The 10,011-nt window shown below is 42.6% G+C and overlaps 1 long non-coding RNA gene across 1 annotated transcript; it reads right to left on the bottom strand.

The window, feature by feature from the left end:
- Nucleotides 1–6,967: 6,967 nt before the first annotated feature.
- Nucleotides 6,968–8,885, bottom strand: LOC123750838 (uncharacterized). The gene is made up of 3 exons (XR_006772044.2): nucleotides 8,767–8,885; nucleotides 7,781–7,857; nucleotides 6,968–7,065 (listed from the first exon to the last, which is right to left on the bottom strand). It is a non-coding gene; the product is annotated as an uncharacterized lncRNA (long non-coding RNA).
- Between the last annotated feature and the right edge of the window lie 1,126 nt (nucleotides 8,886–10,011).

Genomic DNA, 10,011 nt, shown 5'->3' with positions numbered 1-10,011 from the left:
GAGTAGAGTACTGGCTTCTGCCCACATTCCGGCAGGTACTCATTGCCTCGCCCGGTGATTCTGATTGGCCATCAGAATTCCCGCCACCGGACGATCGTTAACGATCGCTGGTCGTTAACAACCCTGCATGGTTGTTAACGTCGTTCTCCCTGCACCATTGAGCAAGAAAAATATTACTCTTAATACCACCAATTCTATTCCGATGCAACGCAATACGGAACTTTACGTAACACTCCTCCCCCCCCCCTAGAAGGTGAAGGGACGACGACGTTTCGGACGACAGACCGAAACGTAGTCGTCCCTTCACCGTTTAGTGTATGGTTTGGTCAACATACTTTAGCCACGTTATTGTGACTCAACGCCTGCACTCCTCCCCCCTTAAATAAGTGTTGTCTCGGAGCATCCAAACAAACTTTCTTCGACGAATGTAGTACTATTCATTTTACGTCCATCATACAATGATTCAACTCGTTCTTGTAATGACACGTCTCATTAGACATACATTATAATTTCCTTCTGAAGATGTATTAATATACGAAAGTACTTGAGGAAATTCCTGTTTCAATTCAGGAAATAGTGTTAAGTTTCAATAGTGTTAATCCAGTTTCAATAGTGTTAACTAACAGGGGAAACACAAATTAAGGACATCGAAATAGGGAGTGAGCTAAGGAACAGTGATCATAAAGAAATCAGATTTAGCATTCAATGGAATAGATCTGTAGGAGAAAATTCTGTTAAAGTGCCTGATTTTCGAAAAGCTGATTTCAATAGCTTAAGAATTTTTTGGGGACAAATATATTGGAAAGTCTTGGGTATGGGGTGTGGGCCGGTATTGGAGCTAGACGTTAGCCCAGAGATAGGTGACGTAAAAGGAGTTTTCCATGTGGATTCAAAATATAACATATTTAAAAATATTCTAAGCGAAGCCCAGGAATGTAGTATACCATATAAAATGAATAGATCGAATACTAATGATCCAAAGTGGATAACAAAGGATCTGAAGAACCTTTTAGGTAAAAAGAGAGCATGGTGCAAAAGGATTAAGAATGGGGAAATCTGTTTAGACCAGGAATTCGTACAGAAATAATAAAAGAGAGACAAAGAAAGCAAAAAGAAACTATGAAGTTCGCATAGCAGAGCAAGCAAAATCAAATCCTAAAGGGTTTTTCCAATTTTACCAAACAAAGATTAGGGAAAGAATAGGTCCATTAAAAACAGAGACAGGTCAAATAACATATAGTGATGAAGAGATGAGTGGTATTTTTAATAAATATTTTGTATCTGTATTTACTAAAGAGGAACCTAACAATATGCCTTCAGCCGAACAAGTCTATGTGGGTGGGGACGAGGACAAGTTGACGAGTTTAGCAGTTACCAGGGAGGATGTTCTTAAACAAATAGTAAAACTCCAACCAAACAAATCTAAAGGGCCGGATGAAGTGTTTGCCAGGGTGCTTAAAGAATGCAAAGAGGAGCTTTGCGACCCACTGTCTACCATATTTAATAATTCAATAGAGTCAGGCAGAGTGCCAGAGTTATGGAAAGTTGCTAATGTGATACCAGTTTTTAAGAAAGGAGATAGATCTCTTGCGACTAACTATCGACCAATTTGCCTAACGTCTATTGTGGGAAAGTTACTCGAATCTATAATTGCAAATAAAATTAGTGCTCATCTTGAAAACATAAATAAATAATTAAGTCGCAACATGGTTTTATAAATGGCCGTTCATGTTTAACAAATTTGTTATCTTTTTATTCTAGCATAGTTGAGGCAGTTGATAGTGGTAAGGATCGTGATGTTGTGTACTTTGACTTAGTGCCACATGAAAGACTGATTAAAAAGATAGAGGCTCATGGTATTGGGGGTGCTATAATAAGTTGGATTAGGGCATGGCTATACCAAAGGAAACAGTTAGTATAAATGGAGTCAAGTCAGAGTGGGAAAATGTTGTAAGTGGAGTGCCTCAAGGCTCTGTGCTGGGACTTTTGTTTATAATATATATAAATGATTTAGATTCAGGTTTCAGTAGCAACATTTGCAAATTTGCCGTTGATACGAAAATCGGCAGGGAAATTAATTCGGAGGGGGACTCACTATCACTTCAAGTTCATCTAGATAGGGTTTTGAAATGGTCAAAGGATTGGCAAATGCAGTTTAATGCTGATAAATGTCTAAGTTCTCAGGCTAGGTAATGATGATAGAGTTACAAGATATGAGCTAGATGGTGTTGAGATTGCGAAAGGGGTCTGGGAGTTATGATTAATAAGAATTTAAAACAAAAGGATCAATGCATGGATGTTCGTAATAAGGCAAATCGGACACTGATTTATTAATCACAGCGTTAGTAACAAGACACCTGGTGTTGTTCTTCAGCTATATCTTGCTCTAGTTAGGCCCCATTTAGATTATGCAGTTCAGTTTTGGTCGCCGTACTATAGAATGGATAAAAATTCACTTGAACGTGTCCAGCGTAGAATGACTAAGTTAATTCCCCAAATTAGAAATCTTTCATATGAAGAAAGATTAACAAAGCTTAAGTTGCATTCACTGGAAAGGTGAAGAGTTAGTGGTGACATGATAGAGGTTTACAAGTTTTTTTTTTTTTTTTTTTTTTTTTTTACATGCAAAGCATGCAATTTAAATACAATAAAAATACAGAAAACCGAAAGGAAAACAATAGACCACCGGCCAGAAGGACCGACAGCAGAGCACAACAAAACACATACACAAGAAAAACATGAAAAATACAGCATACATCAAAGCACAAAACAGAATACAATGGCAAACTAGCAATTACAGTAACAACACAAAACAACACCTCCAGAAAAACAAAACATACATCAAGAGGCATAGCATGAAACATAACAGGACAAACACAATACTGTCCAAACAAAACATAAAGAACAAACACGTACAACAGGTAAAGCAATATAAAAACAATACACTAATAAAAAACTCACACAAAGCCATCCGCCCCATAAACAAAAGGCGAGGCCAAAATAAACAATAACAATAAACAAGCAAACCACGCACACCTGAAAACAAAACAGGCACAAACACAACAACATACATGCACTGGCCTGAAGGACCGAGAATGAAACAACAGAGTACATCAAGAAACAGAACAAGACACTTCAGCACAAAACAAATCAATACACATCCATACAAAGACACTAAACACCGGCCTGAAGGGCCAACAACAAAAACAAATGAAAAATACAACAAAACAACGATCAAGAGAACAAACATAAGACCAGCCTGAAGGGCGCACAATAGGTACAACACAGTTCAAACAAAACACAGGTCAAAGCACACACCAAACACACAGCAAGCAAACAGACTACGAAAAGATCTCATGCTTGTCCGGCCACTCTTCCGCCGGGAATCGAATGCAATACGCCTCCCAAAGTAACATAAGGTCCTCCGAAGCAGGGTCATTTTGGAGCGTACGAGGATCAGGCATTAACCGAGCCCGAGGAATCTAGATGGTAGAAGGGCACCACGGAACAGGACGCACACGGTCATCAATTGCAAAACGCAATGGATGGTCAGCATCATTTGCCACTCAGGAGGCCAAGATGAGAGGGAGAGGCTCCTTCCCATGAGGCCGGGCAATGGGCAGCGCACTGGGAGCCTCCTCGGCTGCTTCACAGGGCCCCTCGTCAACCACCGAACGTTGTACCTGCTGGGACCCCCCATGCTTGGCATCCTTCTTCAGCACCAGCTTGATGCCTCGGCTCGCACCAGGACCCACACCATCCACGTCTGTAGGAGCAACCACCTTCCACTGCATAGAACCTTCTGCAGGAGAAAGAACAGGATGTAAATCAGACGCACAACCATCGTCAACAGCAGACACATGGACATCAGCCACCACCAGCGTCGTAGAGCACGAAGCACCCGGAATCGCCACACCATCCCCCGAAGCTCCACCCGCGTCGTAGTCCGCCACATCAGCCCAAGCAGTAGAAGAGCGCCTAGAACGCTTGGGCACTGGACGCACATCCTCATAGCCGGAGGTGGACCTAGAACCACCCAGAACCACGGGCCTCACGAACCAGGCGAACCAACGCCCGTCGCAGCACCGCAGCAGCCTCAACCACATGGGGAACCGGGCAGCACACAACAGGACGCTCCGCAGCCCCCCCCCCAACACCCAACACAGCCGCAACACCTGGCGAGGGTGCAGGACCAGGCGCAGCAGCAGGAGTCGAGGAAGACGCAGACGCACTCGGCTGAGGGACAAGCACCGGGGGCATGTCGGGTGACGCATGGGGGGCCGCAGCAGCAGCGACTGGGACCTGCCCCTCCTCATCCCCAGAATCCACGCCCTGAGGGAGCGGCGGGAAATCCTCTTCCCGGAATAAGTTAACGGGTGAAGCAGGGGCCTCAGAGCACCCGGCAGCCTGATGCCCTAACTGGCCACACCAGAAGCAAGTACGGAGCTGCCGGGCATAGTACACCCAAACATTGTAACCCAGCAGCCGGACAGAAGATGGGATATCCGACCGCAGGCACATACCTAAGGTCCGGACGTTCGTCTGCTTCCCAGCATACTTCGCCGAGGAAAGCTTGTTCTCCCGCGCACTGATGACAGCACCATACCTCCCGAAGAAACGCTGCAGAAGGTCTTCAGGGAACTCCAGGGGCGCACCGTGCACACTGACATATGTCAGGGCACCATTTCGGTCTGAGATTGTAACGGAGCCTGCGCCATCCGGCAACCGCAACGAACGCCCTTCGTTCCGCCGGAGGAAGTCCCGATACTCCTCCTCCCCCACGAACTTGACAATCCCCCGGTGGGCCGTAACAAGCTCAACTCCATACACAACTTTCACCGGGACACGAAGCATGTCGCACATAACTATCTCAGTGGCCGGATAGCCAGCCTTACACGAGAATTCCAGGCCCACGGAATTTACCCGCAAAACAGGAGGAATTGCCAGGCCCCCCATGTCAAAACGGCCACGTCAGCACGCAGCCAGGCAGGCAACAACACTGGTCAGGGAGGGTAAGAGACCCCCACACCCCCTGCTGGCGAAAACTGCAACCTCCCCAAACTGCCGGAGTGGTCAGACGACACGTCTTCACCCTACGGCTGCTCAGGTGGAACCTAGAGGTTTACAAGTGGATGAATGGACATAAAGGAAATATTAATAGGGGGTATTAAAAGTTTCAACACAAGACAGAACACGAAACAATGGGTATAAATTGGATAAGTTTAGATTTAGGAAAGACTTGGGTAAATACTGGTTCAGTAACAGTTGTTGATTTGTGGAACCAATTGCCGCGTACCGTGGAGGAGGTGGTGTCCCTCGATTGTGTCAAGCGTGGGTTGGACATGATTGATTGGGTGGTTATAAATAGGAGCCGCCTCGTATGGGCCAATAGGCCTTCTGCCTATTTGCATTTGTTCTTATGTTATGTAAAAAAATAGAGTTAGAGTACCGAAGTCTTAAGAGTGTTTGTAATGTTAATAGGCAAGGCCCAAGTAAACATTGGTTCAGTAACAGGGTTGTTGATATGGGGAACCAATTACCGCGAAACATTATAAAAAAATAACGTACGAATAAAGGTAACTGCGCTGCAGTTACCTAAAGACCTGCTAACATTTTATCATCAATTTTACTGTTAATTTATCAATTTTTTTCTATTAAAGGACTTGCCCGAAACTATGCGTGCCAGTGCCTTTACTAGAACGTTAATTCAACTTCTTTTCTTATTCTGTTAACACCCAATATAACGTGTATATAAATAAACGAACTTTGGGAATATTACACTAACAGTAGAAGTCTAAGAAACAAAAAGAATCTAGTGCTCTTGTCTGTATAGAAAAACATATTTAACTTACCGAAACGTTGATGAATGTAGAAAAAAATAGAGAACCATTAGCCGAATATCAAAAAAGTGGATTTAAACCATTTCACATAGACAAAAAGGGGTGGAGTAGCCATTTATGTTGGGGACAATTTGAAATGTAGTCTCAGATTGAATCAAAACCGAGCTACACAAACTATTTGGAAAAAATTAAATTTTAAAGCAAATAATCCTATAATAGGAGTTATATATAAGGATGACAGACACTTTTGACATAGCTAGATGGCAAAGGCTATAGCTCGGTCTCTTTATATAGCTCGAGTGCATAGGGGAGTTGTGTAAAACCCTGGTTTGTGTCCGACTGCAGGATCCAACAAGTTCAGTAGTTAATCAAGTTATTATTTGGAAATATTTCCCCATATCTAGTAAAATGATAGTTATAAATGAATGTCTTCATCACTTACTACCCGATTTTATTGTATAAACATTATTGCACAATTAGAAAAAAAAAGATTTCTGGTTTATATACAATAAAGTTAATGATAAAATACAATTTGTATAACATGAAGATAAAATTTTTGTAACATGTTTATAAAAATACTTTAGAGACAAATTCAGTCTTAGTACTTGTCATCGAACTAACAATGCGTTACTTTAAAAACACATTAATTATAATTTACATATAATTTATAATTAGAAGCTTTTTGGTCATCTTTGTTTCAATTATTTCATTCTCCTAGGAGGAATCAACAAGCTTTTTAGTCTTAGATTGCGTCTTTGTCTAGATTGTGTTTTAGTTTCAGTCATCCGAGCCTCAATATAGGAACAGGGTAATAGTTTTATCTATGGGATGCTGGGTATTATCCAAGAGTTTGTTTGACATTTACGTTCGTAGATGTGACAGCTTCGGAGTATACACCTTTAAACCCACCCTTGGGATACTGACTTTTTTTGTCGGTGTATCTCTTGCAAAGTTTATCAGATCTTTTACAATTTCTTTATGTTGCGAGAGAAGAGTCTCTTAAAAGAGTTCATCAGGTAGTTCATTCTGGGTAGTTCATCTACGCTTAAATAAGGTGACGTCGGGAGTTGAAACTGTAGTTCTGCAATCTTAGACCTTGTCCAGGAGGTCAACTAGCTCCCTCCTCAGATCAAACAACTTCGGTGACTTTAGAACGTTCACATAGAAGACACTTTCGTAGAAATTTCTCAGGCCATCTAACACTACTTACAGGTTCTGTACTTTCCTGAGGAGAGAACGAACACGTTAATATGGATACAGTGCACGAATAATAACATCTAAGAATCATTTGAAGAATGACAGCCTGAATTACAATCTCTAGAAAGGCGAAGGAATACATAAAAAAAAAAAAAACGTGAATAGGGTTCGAACTTACCTCCGGGATGATCCCAGACGCGCCTTATGCGACAACACTAAAAATATTGCAACTTTGGGTGCAACTGCCCTTACAAGCCTCCCACAGTTTCTACAGGGAGAAGGTGCGTCTGGGATCCCAAACGTAGGTTCGAACCCTCATAACGGATCTTATGGATTTGTTCATTTGATGCATCACGTTATTGTGATAGTGTAGAGAGAATAGTAGTTCGGTAACATTGTTGAAGTTGTGCAGAGCTAATTACTGCATTACAATACAAGGAGTACCTTTATTGTTTGAAGCATAGGTTAAACATTTATGAATGAGATTAGGTGTGTGTGAACAAGAGCCGTCTCGTATGGGCCAATAGGCTTTCTGCAATTACTTTTATTCTCATGTTCTTAACGTTTCTGATAGGGTTAATAGATGCAATGAAGTTAAATTTTTTACCGATTGTGGTAGACATTAAGTGCTACGAAAGGGACGAGGATTAATCGAATATTTTTGAAAATTTTAAATCTTCATTTATGGAGGATTAGTTTGCATTTATTGATCAATTTAAGAGGTAGGAGGAGGTTGTACTTACCATGAACTGTTCAATCAATTGACGAATGATGAACGCAACAGCCTCGTCTGTCAAGAAGCTTATCTACCTCGCTCCATCTGTGAAATTACAAATAAAAAAATTTAATTTCTTATTTAACCTATGTATATGCAAATTCAGGATTTTTTTTTAATCTTTAAAAGTTTTACCGATACATGTATACTGTCGCTAATGTTGGTACCTTCCAAACTTCAAGTAACTATTAAGAGATATTTATTTTCTCTTAGTTCAACTGGTAGTATGTGTTGAGGAACGAGAGTTAAATCCCATTGTATTCCCTCCACAGTTTATCGCAGATAAATCACTTGCGAGTTTTATTATGTTCAGTAATGTTATGGCCACTATGGGTCGCAACCGGGTTCTTTGATGGTGGAGGCAAAATGAGTGTCCGACCCCAAGTCGGTACTGGCCTTCAAAGAGTATTAGGTAGTGTAATAAAACTAAAAAGGTGGATGGGGGGGGGAGCATTGAAGCAGAGCTAAACACACAATATATTCCCATCACCATAAATAAACAAACGGAATTATTACTCTATTTGGAAATATATATAGGTGCCGCTCTCATATAGGAGACCGAGCACTCTTGACGCGAATATAATGTAGCCTTCGTTAATGTTCGGGCTCCGCTTCCGACCTTACTAGCCACAGTACCAGGAAATACCCGCGAGCCTACCAACATTATCACTTAGTGCCTCTCTACCCAACAACCACTCTGCAGCCAAGCGCTGGCAGAGAACCTCCGCCACGCGCTGATTAGGGCCCCACTTCACGGACAACTACAGAGGTGTCGCACCCCTGGCAGAAGCCTCTAGCAACGGTCTAGCAACAGAATAGCAACGGGATAGCAACGCTCCTCAACACGCACTTTACTCTCCGTCGTCTCTCCCCTTCGCCAGTCCCGGGATATGACGAACTCTTCCACCACTACTCCACTTGTATTAACAACACTTCTGATCGGCGGCGGCTCACTTAGTTGTCAGACGGGACTAAGTTGGGCGAGTTCAGGCTGCTCAAGGTAGACTTTCATCCACAGAACCACTGCTGCCCCACGGCACCTCTGTGGATACAGACACGTCATCAGTTCTAAGGTACGGGAGACATTAGGAAGCAACACTTACTCTTTTGGTCATTGACATTTATGCTCGTAGTAACTACAGATGCCGCTGGTCTTGAATTGCCTTATCACCAGAGGTCACTCACTACCACCTCACTGGTTTCTCAAGGCAGGAATCTTGAGCCAATTACACCTACTACGCCACCTCCAATAGATGGCGTTGTCCAGGTAGAGTCCAATTCCATGGGGGTTTGAGAGCAGACTCACAGATGGCGCTGAAGTCGCTCCTCCATACGTCAACAGTGTCGTTGGGTTCGTAACAAATATATTAAAATCCAAGAACCTAACATAGTTTCTTTCACAAGCTAATAAACAAGCAGCTTAGTTTGGATAACATAATCTGTTGAACTTTTAATGACTTTGTAAACTCCCACTGACCAATACTCCTAACACTCTCTCATCAGTCTGGGTCGGCTGCAACATGGTCGAGCTTGTTGTTGTTGTTATTGTTATAGATTCAGCTACTCGGAACAAGTTCCAAGTAGCACGGGCTATGGTGAGCCCGTAGTGGACTTACCTGGCACAGGAGCGAGGCTGTGTGTGGGTCTGGTCGAGCTTCTTGCCTTCGCTCCAAAGAGAATCTTGCAGTTCCTTCATGTCGTGTTTCACGTTACCTGACAGGTCCAAGTTGGCGATGTGGGTAGGTTCCGTTCTGGTAGTCATTTCGGATGCCATCTGCAATGAAACTTACACGTTGTTGTTGTTTTAAATTTAGCTACTCAGAACGTAGTGTTCATGTAGCACGGGCTATGGTGAGCCCGTAATTGAGTTCGGTTATTCGCGATTACCTTGTTACTGTGATATTTGGGTCAAAGCTTCAAATAGAGGTGGGGATTCCTCCGTTTTTCCAGTTTATTTTTCGCTTCTGTTTTAGTGCACTGGTTTTAGTCTTGTTTTAATAATAAACAATTTAATCTTGGTGGCGGATGTAGATGCAAAATGCTCACTAGTGAGTCCCATTCCTCAATGGCTTTTCTAATCATTGTAGTCGCGGTGGAATGTGCATCTAATGTAGCTGGCGTCGTTGGATTAATGTTGAGTTTGATGCGCAGGGGTTCAGTAGCTTCACATTCCAATAAGTAGTGCAATAGTGGCGCCTC

This window comes from Procambarus clarkii, chromosome 26 (assembly GCF_040958095.1).
Source record: "Procambarus clarkii isolate CNS0578487 chromosome 26, FALCON_Pclarkii_2.0, whole genome shotgun sequence".
Classification (NCBI taxonomy): domain Eukaryota; kingdom Metazoa; phylum Arthropoda; class Malacostraca; order Decapoda; family Cambaridae; genus Procambarus; species Procambarus clarkii.
This window is presented reverse-complemented; position numbering and strand designations above follow the sequence as displayed.